This window comes from Oryx dammah, unplaced genomic scaffold (genome assembly GCF_014754425.2).
Source record: "Oryx dammah isolate SB20612 unplaced genomic scaffold, SCBI_Odam_1.1 HiC_scaffold_2, whole genome shotgun sequence".
Taxonomy (NCBI): Eukaryota; Metazoa; Chordata; class Mammalia; order Artiodactyla; family Bovidae; genus Oryx; species Oryx dammah.
The window spans coordinates 20,933,888-20,956,483 of record NW_024070186.1 but is presented as its reverse complement, the minus strand read 5'-3'; the positions used below and the strand labels follow the sequence as shown (position 1 = coordinate 20,956,483).

At 37.4% G+C, this 22,596-nt stretch overlaps 1 protein-coding gene and 1 non-coding gene across 3 annotated transcripts in view; one reads left to right on the top strand and one right to left on the bottom strand.

Moving 5' to 3' along the window:
- Nucleotides 1–22,596, bottom strand: part of TMEM108 (transmembrane protein 108) — a 438,465-nt gene that overhangs the window by 335,616 nt on the left and 80,253 nt on the right. The gene's annotated exons all lie outside the window — the stretch shown is intronic.
- LOC120859461 lies at nt 9,082–9,187 on the top strand. The gene has a single exon (XR_005720090.1). It is a non-coding gene; the product is annotated as a U6 spliceosomal RNA (small nuclear RNA).

Sequence of the window (22,596 nt, the reverse complement as noted above, 5' to 3'; positions counted from 1 at the left end):
ACTACTTATTTCTGCTTGTCTTCCTGCCTGCCAGTGTCTGAAATTGGGGTTACATACTCAAATAGGGCAAGCTACTTTACCTGGTGACCTTCTCCGGAACCTCCTTCCCTACACTCAAATCAACTCCAGAATTGCCAGAGTTTGAGTTTATGAAGCTCTTGCAACATCTAGGCCCCTTGATTTTCTTCCTTTTCATTTATTTGCTTGTTTATCTGATTGCATTTGCACCAGTTTTCTGAGAGATGGATGGGAGAAAATGGAGAAAAAAAAAAGTGGGCAAAATAGGCTTAGTGAAGAAGAGCTACAATTATGATGGAAGCTAAAATATAGGATTTGTGATTAATGGGCAGATTTCATTATCCTGTACTGTTCTATAAGGAGTGCTGTCTCCACTTACCAACCTGGAAAGAAAATCTGTACTAACTACAAATTGCGATGCCTAAGAGTTCCTATTGTATGCTAATGTTGCATCAAAGCTAAGATCACTCTATATTCACCGGCAGAAGGCTGCACCTCCTGCAAGGTGTTAAGATGATTGTAAAAGTCACAACAATCAATTAAAACTGCAATTATCAAAGATTATAAAACACACTGAAAAATACCTATGGCACAGACTTACTGACTTATGTATAAACTCATTCAACAGCAATCAGCATTTCTAATTTTTTCCACCATAATCTTTATGAGTTTTAGAAATTAAGTAATTCTTATAATTAAAGAGGAATACTCATGTTACACATAAAACCAAGCAAATGGATATACATTGTGTCTAATAACAATACAAAAGTTTCCAAAGGATATTTTTTGGTTATAATATTTGTCCTATTCCCTTTAGAATAGTTAGATTATCACTCTAAACTCTCCCCAGAGACACATGTTATCTCAATTTTGACAGAAATATCACATAAAAGGAATCATATGTCATGGAAAACTGTAATGAGAATGAACATTGGGAATCATCTAATCTAACCCTTTCTCATTTTATGAGCAAAGATATTGAGACTCAGGAGATTTAATATTTGCCCAGGATTACACAGCCTGCCAGTGGCTTAGTGAGAATTAGCACTTTCCCTTTGACTGTAATATATTGTTCTTTCCACTGTATCATTCTGCCCCTAGCCTTCAGGTAGAGCTAACCAAGGACCTGACTGCACCAGAAGGTCAGAGAATAGAAGCTCCTGATCAGAGTTGTCCCACTACATACTTCTCTCTATGTCTGTGTTTGGCTGAAATCTAATCATCATACACTTAAACCATGTACACTTCTTCAGGTGGTGACCCACAGATCTGCCTTGAGCATACTCTTAGGACAAGACATTTTTCTTTCAAGGGATGCTGCAAAGAGGAAGCTCTCTACTAATTAGAAAAATAAAAATAAACTATAATTCCTAGGATTCAAAGAGTCAGATACAGATTTTAAGATTTTCAAACTCAGAAAAAGATGAGACAGAAGTATTTATAAGATATTTAATTCCTCAGTGACTGCCTTCCAGGACCAAATGGCATGAAAGTCAGTTAATCTGTAAATGTTCCATATGCAAGAGACTCGCCAATAATCTATTTTTCTAAGGGCTCTGCTGTTCAAAACCCTACAGTGTCTCCCTCACACAGAATAAAAACTAAAGTTCTTAGACTGCACAGTAGGTTTTTTAATAATCTGTTTAACACCATTTAAATAATATTAATTACTTGCTCTTGTAAAACCCATGCTGTATTAACTACCTATTACTGTGAAACAAATTAGCCCAAAACATAGTGGCTTAGAACAACAATAAATATCCACAGAGATTCTGTGGGTCAGGAATCTGAGAGCAGCTTTCCTGGCTGCTTCTAGTTCAGGGTCTCCCACGACGTTGCAGTCACCTGAAAGCTTGACTAGAAATGGAAGACCTGCTGCCAAGACGGCTTTCCCATAGCCTTGCCGTGGGCACCTCCCCAAAGAAATGCTGGTCTCTTAGGGCATGGCAGCTATTTCCCTTCAAAAACAGAGACTCAGGAAAGCCAGCTTCAAGCTACAAGATCTCCTTTGACCTAGCCTCAAAATCTGACGCCATCATCTCTATAATATCCTATTGGTAACACAGGCCGGCCCAATCCCATTTGGTAGGGGACTATACAAAGGTGTCAGTACCAGTAGGTGGGATTGTAGGAGGGCTATTGGAGGCTAGCTACTGTACACACCATACCAGCCACCACACTCTGCCATTTTGCCACACGGTTGGCCCCTCCGCCTCCGGCTCATATTAGAATGGTTAGGGAATAAAAAAAGCATGTGATCTAGAGTTAGTGAAACTGGGTTCAATTTCAGTCAGTCAAAGCCTGGAGTCTGATTATGGGCAAATCTCTTAGTTTTACCTCCTATATCTGTAACAGAAATACTATAATCCCTACTGAAGAAAGTAAGTGTGGTTACTAAATGAAGTTCAGTATAGAAAACTACTTTGTAGACTGCAGATAAGTAAAATTGTTTCTCAACCACCACTTTCCTTCTAGGCCTGCCTGTACACCACTGTTTCTTAAACCTTCTCCTCTCCATTGAAAGTCCCAGTGTCCTCTTCTCGGTTCTGACAGCACCGTATGTATTCCTACACAGTCTTCTCACATTGTGCATTTATTATAAGTATTTGTTTAAATGAAATTCACTCCTACTAGCTTATACATTTCCTCAGGTCAGAATCTCTCATATCACTGTCTATTACAAAATAGTCAATAAATGTTTGATTAATCAAACTAGCATGCCTTTATCCTTTAATCACCATCCAAAGAGACAGGAAGGCCTTTCTGCACATACAGTCCATGGGATACACATGATAGAACAGAGAAAGGTTAATTTTAGTTCAGACAGTCAGAGCATCTTGACGCCTATGATGGAGAAAATAGTTTGGCACTTAGGAACATGTCTCAGATATCAAAAGCTGAGCTCCTAGGATAAATGATGAGTTTTGGAGAACTGGGGAATACATGCCCAGCCAGTTTATCCCTCCACTGACAGAGGAGAGTCAGAGGAGTTTTGGGATAAGAGTGCAACAGGCAGAATTCTAAAGATGTGCCTCCCCTGACATTTCCTGTTCCTGGCTACTAACCCAGGCATTAATCTTGGTATGGCTCTTTAGGGACTTCACAGATGATATTAAGGTTATTCATAAGCTGACCTTAAGACAGAGGTATTATCTGGGTGGGTCCAATGTAATTACCTCGTCAGAGAAGTCAGGGAGAGTCACAGGAAAAGGAAGGCAGAAAAGAAGAGAAAGGAGGAAAGGTCAGAGAGATTCAAAATGTGAGGACTCAACCCACCATTGCTGCCTTTGAAGATGGAAGAAGGGAGCCATGACCAAGGAAAGAACAACCCCTAGTTGACATGCAGCAAAGAAATGCGGGTCTTGGGCATACAAAGGCAAGAAACTGGGAACTTCTAACAACCTAGTAAGCCTGAAGTGAACCTTGACTTTGGTCTTATAAAACCCAAGTCTGTGAAGTCAGTTAAGTCACCCTGGAATCCTAACACAGCTCTGTGAGATAATAAAATGCATGTTATTTGAACTGCTAAATGTCCAGTAATTTGTTATGGCAGCAATGGAAAACTAATGCAGAGTAACAGGGTTTCTGAAAAGAAAACAGAGCCTTCTCTCCCTATCTGCACTTTGAATCAAGTCTATGTGGATGGGGGATAAAGCAAAAGAAACCTCAGGTGAGTTCAGAAGCTGAGAGCTTAGCACATAGCAGGATCTGGAAGGATGGAAGAGCCAGCAGCACAAGGAGAGCAGGGACATGCATGGGGGCCACCATACAGGTCTATGCTTTCTAGTGAGATGAGGGAGAAAACCAAGAGTTCCCCCAAAGTATCAGAGAGGAAGGCCTGAGGTATCAGCAGGGTCTGGGGCCTGGAAGGCAGAATAAAAACTTTCAGCTGTGCACTTGGCAGAATCAAAGACCACTGGAAACCCTACATCTGAATGGAAGTGTCACAGATCTCAGAATAACACCTAATCCCAAGAAACTTACCCTGAGGGAGAAGCAAAGTAGAAAGCAGAAGGAAAGAAACCCAAAATCAACTGAGTGTTTGCTCAAACTAGAGAAGAAGGGGAAGTGTCTGGAAGTTTCTGAATTTACCATTAAATTGGCAAGATTTCATTTTCAGCCAAAAGAGAAAAATGGAGGCTCAAGAGGTAAGAAAATTTGGTTATAAACAAAGTTTTATTTTGTATACCAAATCTGTGACTGATGATAATTGCCAGAGACAGATGCCATTTATCAAAGTTATTATCTTCCAAAAGCCATACTTCACATTCATCCTATAATTTAATATCCATAATAACCCTCCAAGCCTAGCACTGCTATCATCTCTATTTCATAAGTAGAGAAACCAAGACGAAGAGACATGAAGAAAATAGTCCAGAACGTGACAACTGGCAAATGGTAGATTCCAGATTCAAATATCTACCCACCTAGTATTTCCTCTTTGAATTCCTTTCAGTGAGTGTGCAGAAGGGATGCTACTATTTATGAAAGCATTTATAAATTCATCTGTTATTATACTATCTATAAGATGACTTTAATGAATTCTTTGGTATCTCAATAATAGCAATAGCATCTGTTAACTTATCTTGAAAGCACAGACGTGCCAAGCAGCTCTAAGTGGCTTTCGTGGATCATTTAAAAATTATGATTTTCTCCTTTTTGTAGATGAGAAAAGTGAGGCCCTGACTTGTCTGAGTACACAGAGTAAGAAGCAGGGCCAAGATCTGAACCCAGGCACTCTGACTCCAGTCTTCATGTTTACCCATGGGCTGCACAGCATTCCTACCTTGAGTTACCCTTAAGACCTAGAGGTCAACAAGAAATGCTGCACTGGCTCAGAAGAGAGATTCTGGAAGCAGCATGGAGGGGTGTTTATAGAAGAGCATTGTTACACTCTATGACTACGCTTATTAAGGTTTAGCTGTCCCTGAAGTGATCTATCTTGCTTTTCTTAACCTACTTCATTGCTTTGATACGTAAGATACACCATCAATTTAATAATAGCTACTAACCCTGCTTATTTAACTTATATGCAGAGTACATCATGAGAAATGCTGATTGGAAGAAACACAAGCTGGAATCAAGATTGCTGGGAGAAATATCAATAACCTCAGATATGCAGATGATACCACCCTTATGGCAGAAAGTGAAGAGGAACTAAAAACCTCTCGATGAAAGTGAAAGTGGAGAGTGAAAAAGTTGGCTTAAAGCTCAACATTCAGAAAACAAAGATCATGGCATCCGGTCCCATCACTTCATGGGAAATACATGAGGAAACAGTGGAAACAGTGTCAGATTTTATTTTGGGGGGCTCCAAAATCACTGCAGATGGTGATTGCAGCCATGAAATTAAAAGATGCTTACTCCTTGGAAGAAAAGTTATGACCAACCTAGATAGTATTTTCAAAAGCAGAGACATTACTTTGCCGACTAAGGTCCATCTAGTCAAGGCTATGGTTTTCCCTGTGGTCATGTATGGATGTGAGAGTTGGACTGTGAAAGAAGGCTGAGTGCCGAAGAATTGATGCTTTTGAACTGTGGTGTTGGAGAAGACTCTTGAGAGTCCCTTGGACTGCAAGGGGATCCAACCAGGCCATTCTGAAGATCAGCCCTGGGATTTCTTTGGAAGGAATGATGCTAAAGCTGAAACTCCAGTACTTTGGCCACCTGATGCAAAGAGTTGACTCATTGGAAAAGACTCTGATGCCGGGGGGGATTGGGGGCAGGAGGAGAAGAGGACGACAGAGGATGAGATGGCTGGATGGCATCACTGACTCGACGGGCTTGAGTCTGAGTGAACTCCGGGAGATGGTGATGGACAGGGAGGCCTGGCGTGCTACGATTCATGGGGTCACAAAGAGTCGGACGCAACTGAACTGAACTGAGGTTATAAGCAAACACATTTATTATAAGTCCTATTCAAAGTTCAGAAATATTAAGAATGTCAATAATAAAGATACATATTTATATTTTTCAGCTTGTACCACCTCCTGAAAAAAACAAATTCAAGTTCATTTATCCAATACTTTCTAAAAGCCAAGACTATGGAGTCAGAGATAAATGACACAGTCCTGGTCTCACTGGACTCACAGGGACACTTTAGCCAACAGCATATGACACTAAGTGAGCAAACTGGAGGAGCAACTAGCTGGAAGGGGACAGGCTATGAGGAAAAGCTTTGTGGAAGAAGCCATGCTATCAGAATTCAATTTGTAAGGATCTGAAAGCAAAGAGGTGGCCAAGATTTTAAAAAGAAGAGGCTATGACTTATTTAAGGGGCTGTAAACACAGTTGAAAAACTTATTTCACTGACTTCTACTGAACTAACTCCTGAATTAACACTCTATTCTCTCTGAAAGACATCTTGACACTCAAGCCAAATACTAATGGATTCTTTACAGTGGGCCAGGGCACTTGATGTAGCACCCAGGTGACCGAAATGTTTGCCAAGAGTCACTTATATTGGTTCCCAACATTTGTATGCCAGTTGTGTTTGGCTTTATAATCAAATTAATTTAATTAAACATTATATTATTTATTTAAATATAAGTCAATGAAATGAGTGTGAAAAAAAAAGAGTTACTGTTTCTAAGAAAACTAGGTTGATTCTTTCAAAATGACTCAAAAAGACTAGCTGCCAAAAAGTTACTGTCAAATTACAAATGAGTGAGATGGCTATAAAAGACTGGAAAATATAACAACCTAGAAGATTCTGCTCTTTCATTCACTCTACTTGAAAGAAACTCAATTGAAATCATGAGACATATTATAGGTGTGGTTACACAAGAAAACTGATGAGGTACTTTGACAAGTAGAGCCACATTCAAGGCAAAGGCTTTGGCCCTATATCAAAAGATTGCTGAATAAATGTGAACACGTGTTTTAAGTTAAAATAAAAAATTTTAATGTATCATTTTTAGGTCTCTATTTTAACCAATATTTGTATTAAAAATTATGTCTCAGATCAGAAGGTTTCCAATGTAATTTAAGAAGACTGAAGCCAGGATTATAAACAGGCAAGTATCAACAGATGAGGATAGAGAAATTGGCAATATAACCGCAAGGTCTGCACATATGAAAGAACAGGTAGCTTCACATAGAGAACACAGAAGAGGCGCTGGTGTGATAAGATTCCTGGTTGAGAAAGATCATATGGGAAACATGGAGAATGCTTTGGAGAATCAAGACTACATGCTGTTGAAGTAAATCTGTGAAGAAACGATGAAGCTTTAACTGAGGCTGGTATAGTGAGAGGAACAAAATTTGCAGTCAGTGCATGAGGTAAAGTACCTGGTGGGCTGGTAAAACAATGGTGAAGTGGTATGGCAACGGGAGCTGTCACTGCAATCTTATGGACAATATCTGGCAAAGGGGCCTCGAACTCTACATATTTACAATTTTAAAGAGGGCTCTTTTGGAGGTTTTAAGCAAATCCTAATGCTTCACCATTTTATTGATTACATCACACAGCCCCATTGATAAGTGTCTATCTAGGCTGAAATTCTCACTTTTTTCAGTCCATCTTCACAGAACAGTCCTGCTCTATGCTTGACTTACTTGGTCTTTCTCAGGTTGACTCAAACTCTAACCAGAAGGTTTAGGTAAGAAACCTAAATTAAATATTCTTACAATGGGAACTCCACAGCTAGTTCTTTATAAAGTCATGGATGAGATCACTGCAGCATCCATACAGAGTAACGGGTATGATAAGGCTTATCTTCCTTTACTAACAGATCTAGTCAAAAGCAAACAGTAAGCCACATGTCTGTCTCATTGGATAATTACTAAATGATGCCAAACTACAAATAAAGCTACATAGAAATCTAACATTTAGATAGAAGTAAAACAATAAAATAGGTAATAGTAAATGTAATCCATGTTAAGAAAACAATGTAAGTAATTTTAAAGCAACCTCTTCAGTGCCACCTATATACATACGTGATTACTCAATAAACAAAAGGCAAATTGACAAAAACTGCACATAAAATGATATTTTCACTTTATAATAAATAACTTTATAAGGTAGCTGATAATAAACAAAGTGGCCTCACATATATTTCATTCATTAATTTACCTCCTGTGATAAAGACATTATCATACCATATATGAAAAAAGACTCTATAAAGTATATAATATTTTCTAAATTTATTCTTCAAAACATCACTAGTGTTATTTTTCTAAATCCTTAAAAAAATGGTAAGTTGAAGGGTGGCATGTTATGAACATGCAGAGGGCATACAACAGAAAATCAATGCTCAGTAAAAGCATCCAGATTGGGTTATTATCAACTCCTCTGTGCTTGTATTTACAGCACAGAACTACAATAAATGCATTCTGGAAATACTACAGAAAGAACATTAAGATATTTAAAAATAGTCACATTAGACTTTCATCAGAAGTCTAAACCCCACAGACTAAGGAATGCACGTAAGACTATCAGGAGATTTTTCAGCACAAATTTTGCAGACCAGAAAAGAGTGGCACAATGTAATTAAAGTACTAAAAGAAGAAAACTTCCAACTAAGAGCACTCTACCCAGAGCAAATTCATTATTCAGAACTGAAAAATTTTCAGACAAGCAAAAACTAAAGGAGTTCATCAACACTAAACTGACATTACAAAAGCCTTAAGTTAAAAGGACTCAAGTTGAAAAGAGCTAATTAGTAACAAGATCACATATGAAAGAATAAATCTCACTGGAAAAGTAAATATATAGTAAAGATAATGATTAATTACTTATAAAGCTAATGTAAAGGTTGAAAGATAAAACCAGTAAAAGTAACTATGATTATAATAATTAGTTATGGAATACACAAAATAAACGTAAAATATGACATCAAAAACTTAAAATATGTAGGAGGTGGTGAGTAAAAATCTTGAGATTATAAAAACACTTAAGTTGATATCAATGTAAAATAGACTGTATAAATAAAAGTTGTTATATGTAACCCTCATATGGCAAAAACCTATAGTAAACAGACAAAAGATAAAGAGAAATAAATAAACATAACCATTAAAGAAAGTCAAATGACAAAAGAGGGAAGACAAGAAAAAGGAACAGATATGTTCACTTCAGTAGCATCTATACTAAAATTGGAACCATACAGAGAAGATTAGCATGGCCCCATGCAAGGATGACAGGCAAATTTGTGAAGCGTTGCATATTTTTGACAAAGAGAAGATTTAAGGAAGAAACAAACAGATGAAGAATACAATAACTGGAAAGAAAAATACACTAGAAGGCATCAATAGCTGAATAACTGATGCAGAAGAATGAATAAGCAAAATGGAACAAATAATGCTGGAAATCACTGCCATGGAACAGAAGAAATAAGAATGCAAAGAAAGAGAACCAGTCTCAGAGACCTCTGGGACAACACTAAACACATGTGTATTAGCATTATAGGGGTACAAGAAGCAGAAGAGACACAGAAAGAGCATTAGGAAGTATTTGAAGAGATCAGAACTGAAAACTTTCCTAACATGAGAAAGGAAATACTCACTTGAGTGCAGGAAGTGCAGAGTCCTATAAAAGATAAACCCAAGGAGAAACACACTAAGAAACATATTAATAAAACTGACAAAAATTAAAGACAAAGAAAAAATAACAGCAAAAAGGGAAAAGCAACAAACAACATATAAGGAACCCCCGGTAAGGTTATCAGCTGATCTATCAGCAGAAACTCTGCAGGCCAGAAAGGGGTGGCATGACATCTTTAAAGTGGAGAGGGAGGGGGAGAAGGTGGGATGATTTAGGAGAATAGCACTGAAACGTGTATAGTATCATATAAAAAATGAATCGCCATCACCAGTCCAGGTTCGATGCTGGATACAGGATGCTTGGGGCTGGTGCACTGGGATGACCCAGAGGGATGGTACGGGGAGGGAGGTGGGAGGTGGGTTCTGGATGGGGAACACATGTACACCTGTGGCGGATTCATGTTGATGTATGGCAAACCAATACAATATTGTAAAGTAATTAGCCTCCAATTAAAATAAATAAATTTAAATTAAAAAAATAAAGTGATGAAAGGGAAACACAACCACGAATATTCTACGCAGCAAGGTTCTCATGCAGATTTGAAAGAGAAATCAAAAGTTTTAAAGACAAGCAAAAGCTAAGAGAATTTAGCATCAGAAAACCAGCATTACGACAAATCCTAAAGGAACTTATCTAGGTGGAAAAGAAAAGACCACAAATAGACTCAAGAAAATTATGAACTGGGAAACCTCACCAGCAAAGGAAAACATAAAGGTAGGAATCATCCCTACATAAATTTGATATCAAAACCAGCAAACAGGAGAAAAGGAGAGCACCAATGCAGGATACTGGAACAGCACTTGAAATAAAAAGACCAGCAAACTAAAATAAATTTGTCTGTATATAGACTGCTCTATCAAAACCTTATGGGAACCAAAACCCAACAATCTACAATAGATACAGACACAAAAGAGAAAAAGTCATCCAAAATCTGCACTAAAGATAGACATCAAATCACAAAAGATGAGAAGAAAAGAGGAAAGGAAGGAAAAAGCCATTCAAAAAATCCAAAATAATTAAGAAAATGGCAATAGGCATATAAATAAATACCTTTAATGCTCCAACCAAAAAAAAAAAAAAGAAAGAAAGAAAAAACCAAAACATGGACTGATTGGCTGAATAGATAGAAAAATGAGACCCACTTCAGATCTAGGGACACATACAGACTGAAAGTGAGGGAAGAGAAAAAAAGTATTCCATGCAAATAGAAATTTTAAAAAAGTTAGAGGAGTATTACTCATATCAGAACAAACAAACTTCAAAATAAGGAATGTTACAGGAGACAAAGATGGGCACTACATAATAATCAGTGTAGTCAATGAAGCAGAAGTAGATATATTTTGAGAATCCCCTTGCTTTTGCTATGATCCAGCATATGTTGGAAATTTGATCTCTGGTTCCTCTGCCTTTTCAAAATCTAGCTTGTACATGTGGAAGTTACCAGTTCACATACTGCTAAAGGACTGAAGGATTTTGAGCATAATCTTGCTAGGATGTGAAATGAATCTAATTGTATAGTAATTTGAACATTCTTTGGTATTTCCTTTTTTGGGGATTGGAATGAAAACTGACATTTTCCAGTCCTGTGACCACTGCTGAGTTTTCCAAATTGCGGGCATAATGAGTGCAGCACTCTAACAGCATCAGTTCAGTTCACTTGCTCAGTTACATCCAACTCTTTGTGACACCATGGATGGCAGCATGCCAGGCTTCCCTGTCCATCACCAACTCCCAGAGCTTACTCAAATTCATGCCCATCAAGTCACTGATGCCATCCAACCACCTCAGGCTCTGTTGTCCCCTTCTCCTCCTGTCTTCAATCTTTCCCAGCATCAGGGTCTTTTCCAATGAGTCAGTTCTTCATATCAGGTGGTCAGAGTACTGGAGCTTCAGTTTCAGCATTAGTCCTTCCAATGAATATTCAGGACTGATTTCCTTTAGGATTCACTGGTTTGATTTCCTTGCAATCCAAGGGACTCTCCAGAGTCTTCTCCGAAACCACAGTTCAAAAGCATCAATTCTTCAGTGTTCAGCTTTCCTTATGATCCAGCTCTCACATCCATACATGACTCCTGGAAAAACCACAGCTTTGACTGTATGGACCTTTGTCAAAAAAATAATGTTTTTGCTTTTTAATATGCTGTCTAGGTTTGTCACAGCTTTTCTTCTAAGGAGCAAGCATCTTTTAATTTCATGGTTGCAGTCACCATCTGCAGTGATTTTGGAACCCATGAAAAAAAAGTCTGTCACATTTTCCATCGTTTCCCCATCTATCTGCCATGAAGTGATGGGACCAAATGCCATGATCTTTGAATGTTTTGAGCGATCTTTGATCGTTTTTTGAATGTTGAGTTTTAAGCCAGCTTTTTCAGTCTCCTGTATCACTTTCATCAAGAGGCTCTTTAGTTCCTCTTTGCTTTCTGCCATAAGGGTGGTGTCATCTGCATATCTGAGGTTATTGATATTTCTCCCAGAAATCTTGATTCCAGCTGTGCTTCATCCAGCCCAGCATTTCACATGATGTACTCTGCATATAAGTTAAATAAGCAGGGTGACAATATAAAGCCTTGATGTACTCCTTTCCCAATTTGGAACCAGTCCATTGTTCCATGTCTGCTTCTAAATGTTGCTTCTTGACCTGCATACAGATTTCTCAGGAGGCATGTAAGGTAGTCTGGTATTCCCATCTCTTTAAGAATTTTCCACAGTTTGCTGTGATCCATACAGTCAAAGGCTTTGGCGTAGTCAATAAAGCAGAAGTAGATGTTTTTCTGGAACTCTTGCTTTTTTGATGATCCAACGGATGTTGGCAATTTGATCTCTGATTCCTCTGCCTTTTCTAAATCCAGCTTGAACATCTGGAAGTTCTCGGTTCATGTACTGTTGAAGCTTTGCTTGGAGAATTTTGAGCATTACTTTGCTAGAATGTGAGATGAGTGCAATTATGTGGTAGTTGAATGTCCTTTGGCATTGCCTTTCTTTGGGATTGGAATGAAAACTGACCTTTTCTAGTCCTGTAGCCGTGGCTGAGTTTTCCAAATATGCTGGCATACTGAGTGCAGCCAACATCATTCTTTAGGATTTAAATAGCTCAGCTGCCGTTTCATTACGTCCACTAGTGCTGTTTGCAGCAACACTTCCTAAGGCCCACTTGATTTCATACTCCAGGATGTCTGGTTCTAAGTGAGTGATAACACCATCCTGGTTATCTAGATCATTAAGAGCTTTATAGTATAATTCTTCTGTGTATCCTTGCCACCTATTCTTAATCTCTTCTGCGTCCATTAGGTCTTTGCCATTTTTATCCATTATTGTGCCTATCTTTGCATCAGTGTTCCCCTGGTATCTCCAATTTTTTTAAAGAGATCTCTCGTCTTTCCCATTTTATTATTTTCCTCTATTTCTTTGCATTGTTCACTTAAGAAGACTTCCTTATCTCTCTTTGTTATTCTCTGGAACTCTGCATTCAGCTGGGTATATCTTCCCCTTTCTCCTCTGCCTTTTTCTTTTTTTTTTCCTCAGCTATTTCTAAGGCCTCCTCAGACAACCAATTTGTCTTCTAGTATTTCTTTTTCTTGAGGATGGTTTTGGTCACTGCCTCCTGTACAGAGTTATAAACCTCCACCCATATTTCTTTGGAGAAGGCAATGGCAACCTACTCCAGTACTCTCCAGGTCCATGGAGTCTTGAAGAGTTGGACACAACTGAGCGACTTCACTTTCACTTTTCACCTTCATGCAATGGCCAAGGAAATGGCAACCCACTCCAGTGTTCTCGCCTGAAGAATTCCAGGGACGGCGGAGCCTGCTGAGCTGCCATCTATGGGGTCGCACAGAGTCGGACACCACTGAAGTGACAGCAGCTGCAGCAGTATATTTCTTCAGGCACACTGTCTACCAGATCTAGTCCCTTGAATCTATTTGTTACCTTCAACATATAATCATAAGGGATTTGATTTAGGTCATACTTGAATGGCCTATTGATTTTCCCCTACTTTCTTCAATTTGAGCCTGAATTTGGCAATAAGGAGCTGATGATGTGAGCCATAGTTAGCTCCAGGTCTTGTTTTTGCTAACTATATAGAGCTTCTTAATCTTTGGATGCAAAGAACATAATCAATCTGATTTCGATAATGACCATCTTGTGATGTCCATGTGTAGAGTCATCTTTTGCCTTTATCCACAAACTGGGAATATTCTTAAAGAGATGGGAATACCAGACCATACTACCTGCCTCTTGAGAAACCTGTATGCAGGATAAGAAGCAAGAGTTAGAACTGAACATGGAACAACAGACTGGTTCAAAATTGGGAAAGAAGTACATCAAGGCTATATATTTTAACTCTGCTTATTTAACTTATATGCAGAGTACATTGTACAAAATGCTGGGTTAGATAACTCATAAGCTGGAATCAAGATTGCTGGGAAAAATAACCTCAGATATGCAGATAATACCACTTTAATGGCAGAAAGTGAAGAGGAACTAAAAAGTCTCTTGATGAAGGTAAAAGAAGACAGTGAGAAAGCTGGCTTAAAACTCAACATTCATAAATTGAAGATCATGGCATGTGGTCCTATTATTTCATGGCAAATAGATGGGGAAAATGTGGAAACAGTGTCAGATTTCATTTTCTGGGGCTCCAAAATAAATGCAGCTGGTGACTGCAGACACAAAATTAAAAGATCCTTGATCCTTGGAAGAAAAGCTATGACAAACATAGACAGCATATTAATAAGTGGAGACATCATTTTGCTGAAAGATCTGTATAGGCAAAGCTCTGTTTTTTCCAGTAGTCATGTATGGATGTGAGAGCTGGACCATAAAGAAGGTTGAGCATCGAAGAATTGATGCTTTCGAACTGTGGTGTTGGAGAAGACTCTTGAGAGTCCTTTGGACAGCAAGGAGATCAAACCAGTCAATCCTAAAAAAAATCAACCAGAAATATTCATTGGAAGGACTGGTGCTGAAGCTGAAGTCCAATACTTTGGCCACCTGATTCAAAGAGCTGACTCATTGGAAAAGACTCTGATGCTGGGAAAGATTTAAGGCAGGAGGAGAAGGGGACAAGAGAGAATGAGATGGTTGGATGGCATCACTGACTCAATGGACATGAGTTTGAGCAAATTCATGAAGATAATGAATGACAGGGAAGCCTGGCGTGCTGCAGTCCATGGGGTTGCAAAGAGTCAGACTCAACCTAGCAACTGAACAGCAACAACAATATAACAATCACAATCCAAGAAGAATATATAACAATTGTAAATGCACAAGAACCCAACATAGGAGCACCTCAATATGTAAGGCAAATGCCAAAAGACATAAAAAGAGAAGGCATCAGTAACACAGTAATACTGGGGGACTTTAATACCCCATACTCATCAAAGGACACATCATTCAGACAGAAAGTCAATATGGAAACATAGGCCTTAAATGACACATTAGACTTGATGGACTTAATTGATATCTACAGATAATTTAATCCAAAAGTAGCCAAATAAACTTTCTTCTCAGGTGCATAGGGAACATTCTCCAGGATCACATCCTAGGCCACAAAGCAAGCCTTCATAAATTTACGAATATTATAATCATATCAAAGATCTTTCTCAACCACAATGCTATGGGATTAGAGATCAATTATACAAAAAAAAAAAAAAAACTGTAAAAACCACAAACACAAGTTGGGTAAACAATATGTTAGCAAGTAAATAATGATTACTTGTGAAATTAAAGAGAAAATCCAAAAATACCTAGAGACACATGACAATGAAAACACAATGTTTCAATACTTTTCAGACATAGTAAAAGAAGTTCTAAGAGGGAAGTTTATATCAATACAATCTTAACTCAGGAAAAAAGAAAAATCTCAAACAACCTAACCTTACAACTAACCCTAACCCTAACCCTAGAGAAACTAGAGTGGGCTACTAGAGAAAGAGGAACAAAACCCAAACTTAGTAGAAGAGAGAAACCATAAAGATCAAAGCAGATATAAAGAAAACAGAGGTAAAAGAAAAACAATACCAAAGATCAATGAAACTAAAGGCTGGCTCTTTGAGACAATAAACAAAATTGATAAGCCTTTAGCCAGAGTCATCGAGAAAAAAAGGGAGAGAAATCAATAAAATTTTTGTAATATAAATTTATTTTAATTGGAAGCTAATTACTTTACAATATTGTATTGGTTTTGCCATACATCAACATGAATCCACCACGGGTATACACGTGTTCCCCATCCTGAACCCCCCTCACCTCCCTCCCCATACCATCCCTCTGGGTCATCCCAGTACACCAGCCCCAAGCATCCTGTATCATGCATCGAACCTGGACTGGTGATTCATTTCATACATGATATTATATATGTTTCAATGCCATTCTCCAAAATCATCCCACCCTCTCCCTCTCCCACAGAGTCCCAAAGACTGTTCTATACATCTGCGTTTCTTTTGCTGTCTCGCATACAGGGTTATTGTTACCATCTTTCTAACTTCCATTCAAATCAATAAAATTAAAATGAGAAATTACAACTGACAGCATAGGAATATAAAGGATCATAAGGGACTACCATAAGCAACTATATGCCAATAAAATGGGCAACATAGAAAAAATGCACAAATTCTTACAAACATACAACTTTCTAAGATTGAACAAGGAATAGATAGAAAATATAAACAGACCAAACAAGTACAAAAATTGGAATTATGATTTAAAAATCTTCCAATAAACAAAAGTCCAGGACCAGATGGCTTCAAAAGTGAATTCTATCAAACTGTTGGAGAAGAAGAAACACCCACCTGTTATAAAATTTCCCAAAAAAAAATTTCAGAGGAAGGTACATTCCCAAATTCATTCTATAAGGCCACCATCACCGTGATACCAAAACCAGATAAAAAATACTCCCCTCCCCCCCAAAAAAGAGAGAGAGAAAGAAAATTACAATCCAAAATCATCGATGTTGACACAAAAATGCTCAACAAAATACTAGGAAATCACATGCAATGATACATTCAAAAGCTCATATATTATGATCTAGTGTATTTTATCCCAGGGATGCAATTCTTCAATATCCACAATCAGCGTGAAACAAGCTGAAGAATAAAAACCATATGATCATCTCAATAGACACGGAAAGAGCTTTGGACAAAAGTCAACACTCATGTATGATAAAAGCTCTTCAGAAAGTGGTCTTAGATGGAACCTATCTCAACATAATAAAGGTCATAAATAACAAACCCACAACTGATATCACACTCAATGATGAAAAGCTGATTATTTCCTCTAACATCAGCAACAAAGCAAGGATGTCAACACTTTTATTCAACATAGTTTTGAAAGTCCTAGCCACAACAATCAGAGAAGAAAAAGAAATAAAACAAATTTAAATTGAGAGAAAAGAAGTAAAACTGCCACTACATACAGGAAATCCTAAATATGTGACCAGAAAACTATTAGAGCTTTTCAATGAATTTAGTAAAGTTGCAGGATACAAAATTAATACACAGAAGCCTCTTGTGCTACACACTAACAATGAAATATCAGAAAGAGAAATGAAGGGAAAATTTTCATTTATTATCACATCAAAAAGAATAAAATACCTAGGAATAAATCTACCTGAGGAAACAAAAGACCACTACTATGAAAACTATAAGACACTGATGAAAGAAATCAGAGATGACACATATAAACAGATATACCATGTTCCTGGACTGAAAGAATCAATATTGTCAAAATGACTATACTACTCAAGACAATCTATGGCTTCAACGTAATCTTTATCAAATTATCAACAGCATTTTTCATAGAACTAGAGCAAAAACATTTTAAATTTATAAGAAAATACAAAAGACCCTGAAAAGCCAAAGCAATCCTGAGGGGGGGCAGGGGGGGTGGGGAAACAGAGTTGGAGGAATTAGGCTGCCCAATTTCAGACTATACTACAAAGCTACAGTCATCAAAACAGTATGGTACTCTTCTGAAATATAGATGAATGGAATAGGATAGAAAGCCCAGAAATAAACACATGCACCTATGGTCAATAAAGAAAACAGATTATCAACAAGCACATGGAAAGATGTTCAACATCACTAATTACTAGAGAAATGCAAAATCGAAACTACAATGATGGCCATATCAGTCAGAATGGCCATCATCAAAAAATTTACAAATATTAAATGCTGAAGAGGGTATGGAGAAAAGGGAACCCTTCTACACTCTTGGTGGGAATGTAAACTGTACAACCGCTATGGAGAACAGGGTGGAGCTTACTTAAAAAACTAAAAACAGAGCTACCATATGACTCTGCAATCCCACTCCTGGGGATCCATCAGGAGAAAAACATAAACTGAAAGGATATATGCACCTGAATGTGTTCAAGGCAGCACAGTTGACAAAAGCCAAAACACAGGAGCAATCTAAATGGCCATCAACAGAGGAATGGACAGGGAAGGTGTGGTACATAGACACAATGGAATATTACTCAGTCATTTAAAAAAGAATGAAATAATGGCATTTGTAGCAACAAAGATGGACTCAGAGATTATCAAACTAAGTGAAGTAAGTCAGATGAAGAAACACAAATATCATATAATATCACTCATATGTGAAATCTAACTTTTAAAAAAGACAGAAGTGAACTATTTACAAAACAGAAACAGATGTACAGGTTGAAAACAAACTTATGGTTCCAAAGGGGAAACCTGGAGGGGAGGGATAAATCAGGAGCTTGGGATGAACAAACACACTACTCTGTAAAATACAGATAACCACCAAGGACCTACTCTATAGCACAGAGAACGCCACTCAATATTCTGTGATAACCTAGATGAGAAAACAATCTAAAAAAGAATGAATATTTGTATACGTATAACTGAGACTCTCTGTTATATACCTAACACAACATTGTAAATTAACTATACTCCAATAAAATTAAAGGATTAAAAAAAGAAAAGAATCAAGAAAGGAACCACAAAAATAGCTACAAAGAACTAACAAAATGGCAGTAACCACATCCCTAGTAATAATTACTTTAAATGTGAACACACTGAATTCTCCAATTAAAAGACAGAGTGGCTGAATAGATTAAAACACAAGATCTATCTATATGCTGCCTACAAGAGAGACAAATCAGATCAGAATACACAGACTTAACGTGAGGGGATGGCAAAAGGTATTCCATGCAAATGGAAACAGAAAGCTGTAGTGATACTTATATGAGACCAAACAGATTAAAAATATATATACTGTAAGAGACAAAAAGTACATTACATAATGATAAAGGGATCAATCCAAGAAGGCATGACAACTGTAAAAACACATGCACACAATACAGGAGCAAGCACCTAAATAGATAAAACAAATATAAACAAACCTAAAGGGGGAAATGGACAGCAACTCAGTAACAGTAGGAGACTTTAACACCTCAATTACATCGAGACATATTACATAGACAAAAAGTCAATAAGGAAAAATTGGCCTTAAATGACACATTAGACCAAACAGACAATCAATAGAAATAGAACAATCCATCCAAATGCAGCAGAATACATTCTTTTCAAGTGCACATGGAACATTCTCCAGGACAGATAGCATACTAGGTCTCAAAACAAGTGTCAATAAATTTAAGAAGATTTAAATCATATTAAACATCTTTTCTGATCACAACAATATGAAACTAGAAATCAACTACAAGAAAAAACTGCAAAAAAAACACAGAAGCATGTGCAGGCTAAACAATATGCTACTAAACAACCAATGGGTCAGTGAAGAAATCAAAGAAGAAGTAAAAACATACCTGGAGACAAATGAAAATGGACACACAACAATCCAAAATCTATGGGATGTGGGAAAAACACTTCTAAGAGGGGAAGTTCATAGCAATAAATGCCTATCTCAAGAAACAAGAGAAGTTTCAAATAAACACCCTAATTTTATACCCAAAGGAACTAGAAAAAGAAGAACCAAAGAAGCCAAAAATTAGTAGAAGGCAAAAAATAACAAAGATAAGAGTAGAAATAAATGAAATAGAAACTGAAAGAAGAGAAAAGAACAATAAAACTAAGAGGTGGTTCACTGAAAAGATAAGAAAAATTAACAATCTTTTAGTGAGACTCACCAAAAGGGAAAGAGAGGACTCAAAGAAATAAAAAAATAGAGGAGAGATGTTACAACTGATACCACAGAAATACAAAGAATCTTAAGAGACTACTATAAACAATTGCTGCTGTTTGTTTGCTAAGTTGTGTCCAACTTTTTGCCACCCCATGGACTGCAGGCCACAATCCTCCTCTGTCCATGGAATTTCCTGGGTATGAACACACTGGAGTGAGTTGCCATTTCCTTCACCAGGGGATTTTCCTGCCCTAAGGATTGAGCCCATGTCTCCTGTTTGGCAGGTAAATTCATTGCCACAGAGATACCTGGGAAGCCCCATTTATGTGCCAATAAATTGGACAACCTAGAAGATAGATAAACTCCTAAAAACATATAATTTACCAAGACTGAATCATGATGAAATAGGAACTCTGAACAGATCAATTTCTAGCAAGGAGACTAAATTGGTAATAAAGAAAAATCTTCCAAAAAATATAAGTCCAGGACAAGATGGCTTCACTTGTGAATTCTACCAAATATTTAAAGAATTAATACCAATACATTTTACAAGGTCTGCATTACCCTGATATCAAAACCAAATGAGGATGGCATAAAAAAAAGAAAACTATAGGCCCAAATCCATGAAAAACATAGATGAAAAATCCTCAACAAAATATTATCAAACTGAATTAAACAATACATTAAAAGGACCATACACCATAATCAAATGGGATTTACGACAGCAATACAAGAATGGTTCAACATCTGCAAGTCAGCCAGTGTGATTCACCACATTAAAAAAGGGCAGGATAAAAATCATATGATCATTTTAATAGATGCAGGAAAAAGCATTTGAAAAAGTTAAACATCCATTTATGACAAAAATAAACAAAACTATCAACAAAGCAGATATAGAAGGAACATCTGTTGCTGTTCAGTCACTCAGTCATGTCCACCTCTTTGTGACCCACTGGACTGCAGCATGCCAGGCTTCCCTGTCCTTCACCATCTCCTGGAACTTGCTCACACTCATGTCCATTGAGTTGATGATGCCATCCAACGATCTCATCCTCTGTTGTGCCCTTCTTCTCCTGCCTTCTATCTTTCCCAGCATCAGAGTCTTTTCCAGTGAGTTAGCTCTTCACATCAGGTGGCCAAAGTATTGGAATTTCAGCTTTGGCATCAGTCCTTGCAATGAATATTCACGATTGATTTCCTTTAGGATTGACTTGTTTGATCTTCTGACATACCCAAACATAATAAAGGCCATATGTGGCAAGCCCAAAACTAACACCACACCATACTCAACAGTGAAGAGTTGAAAGTTTTTCCTCTAAGATCAGGAACAAGACAAGGATGTCCACTCCAGTCATTTTTATTAAACACAGTACTGGACATTTTAGCCAGACAAATTAGGCAAGAAAAAAAGGCATCCAAATTGGAAAGGAAGAAGTAAAACTTGTTTCTATTTGCAGATGCCATGATACTGTATATAGAAAACTCTAGCAACTGTATCAAAAAATTGTTAGAACTACTAAGCAAATTCAGTAAAGACAGGATAAAAAATCAATACACAAAAGTCAGCTGCACTTCTATGCAGTAATAATGAACTATCAGAAAGAGAAACTGGAAAAATAACCCCAATTATAATTGTATCAAACAGTAAAATACCAAGGAAAGAAATAAACCAAGGAGGTGAAAGATCTCTATACTGAAAACCACAAAACACTGATGAAACAAATTGAAGAAAATACAAATAAATGGAAAGATATTCCACATTCATGAACTGAAAGAATTAGTATTGTTAAACTGTTCATACTACCAAAAGCATCATACAGATTCAATCTAACCTCTATCAAAATTCCAATGGCATTTTTCACAGAAATAATATAGTCTTGAAATTTGTATGGAAATACAAAAGACCTCAAATAGACAAAGTAAGTTTAAGAATAATAAAGCCGGAAGTACCACACTCTCTTATTTCAAACTATATTACAAAGCCGTAGTAATTAAAACAATGTGGTATTTGCATCAAGAGGACACATATGTCTAAGGAACAAAATAGAGGGCTCAGAAATTAATCCACAAAATATGGTAAATTAATCTGTGACAAAGGACCCAAGAATATACAATGGGGAAAGGACAATTTCTTTAATAAAAGATGCTTGAAAAACTGGACAACTATATGCGAAAGAATAAAAATGGACAACCATCACATAACATAAAAAAACTGACCCTAAATGGATAAAATACTAGAATGTAAGGCATAACACCATAAAACTCCTAGAAGATAGGTGGTAAACTTCTGGACATAGGGGTTGGTGACGATTTTTTTGAATCTTCATCAAATGTGAAAGAATAAGGGCAAAAATAAACGAGTGGGAATACGTCAATGTAAAATGCTTCTGCACAGCAAAGGAAACCAGCAAAAAATGAAAGAAAACCCATAGAATGAAAGGAAAAATTTGCAAATTATGTATCTGATAAGGGACTAATCATTGATGCTTCTGAACTGTGGTGTTGAAGAAAAGTGAGAGTCCCTTGGATTGCAAGGAGATCAAACCAGTCAATCCTAAAGGGAATCAGTCCTGAATATTCACTGGAAAGCTGATGCTGAAGCTGAAGCTCCAATACTTTGGCCGCCTGATGCAAAGAACTAACTCACTGGAAAAGACCCTGATGCTGGGAAAGATTGAGGGCAGGAGGAGAAGGGCACAACAGAGGATGAGATGGTTGGATGGCATCACCAACTCAATGGACATGGGTTTGGGTGGACTCTGGGAGTTGGTGATGGACAGGGAGGCCTGGTGTGCTGCAGTTCATGGGGTTGCAAAGAGTCAAACACTGAGCAACTAAACTGAACTGGGTAAAAGAGACTTCAGAATACTATCAGTTGCAGGTCCTACACCCTGGAGTTCAGGTAACAATGGAGATGTTTCACAGCCCTCTGA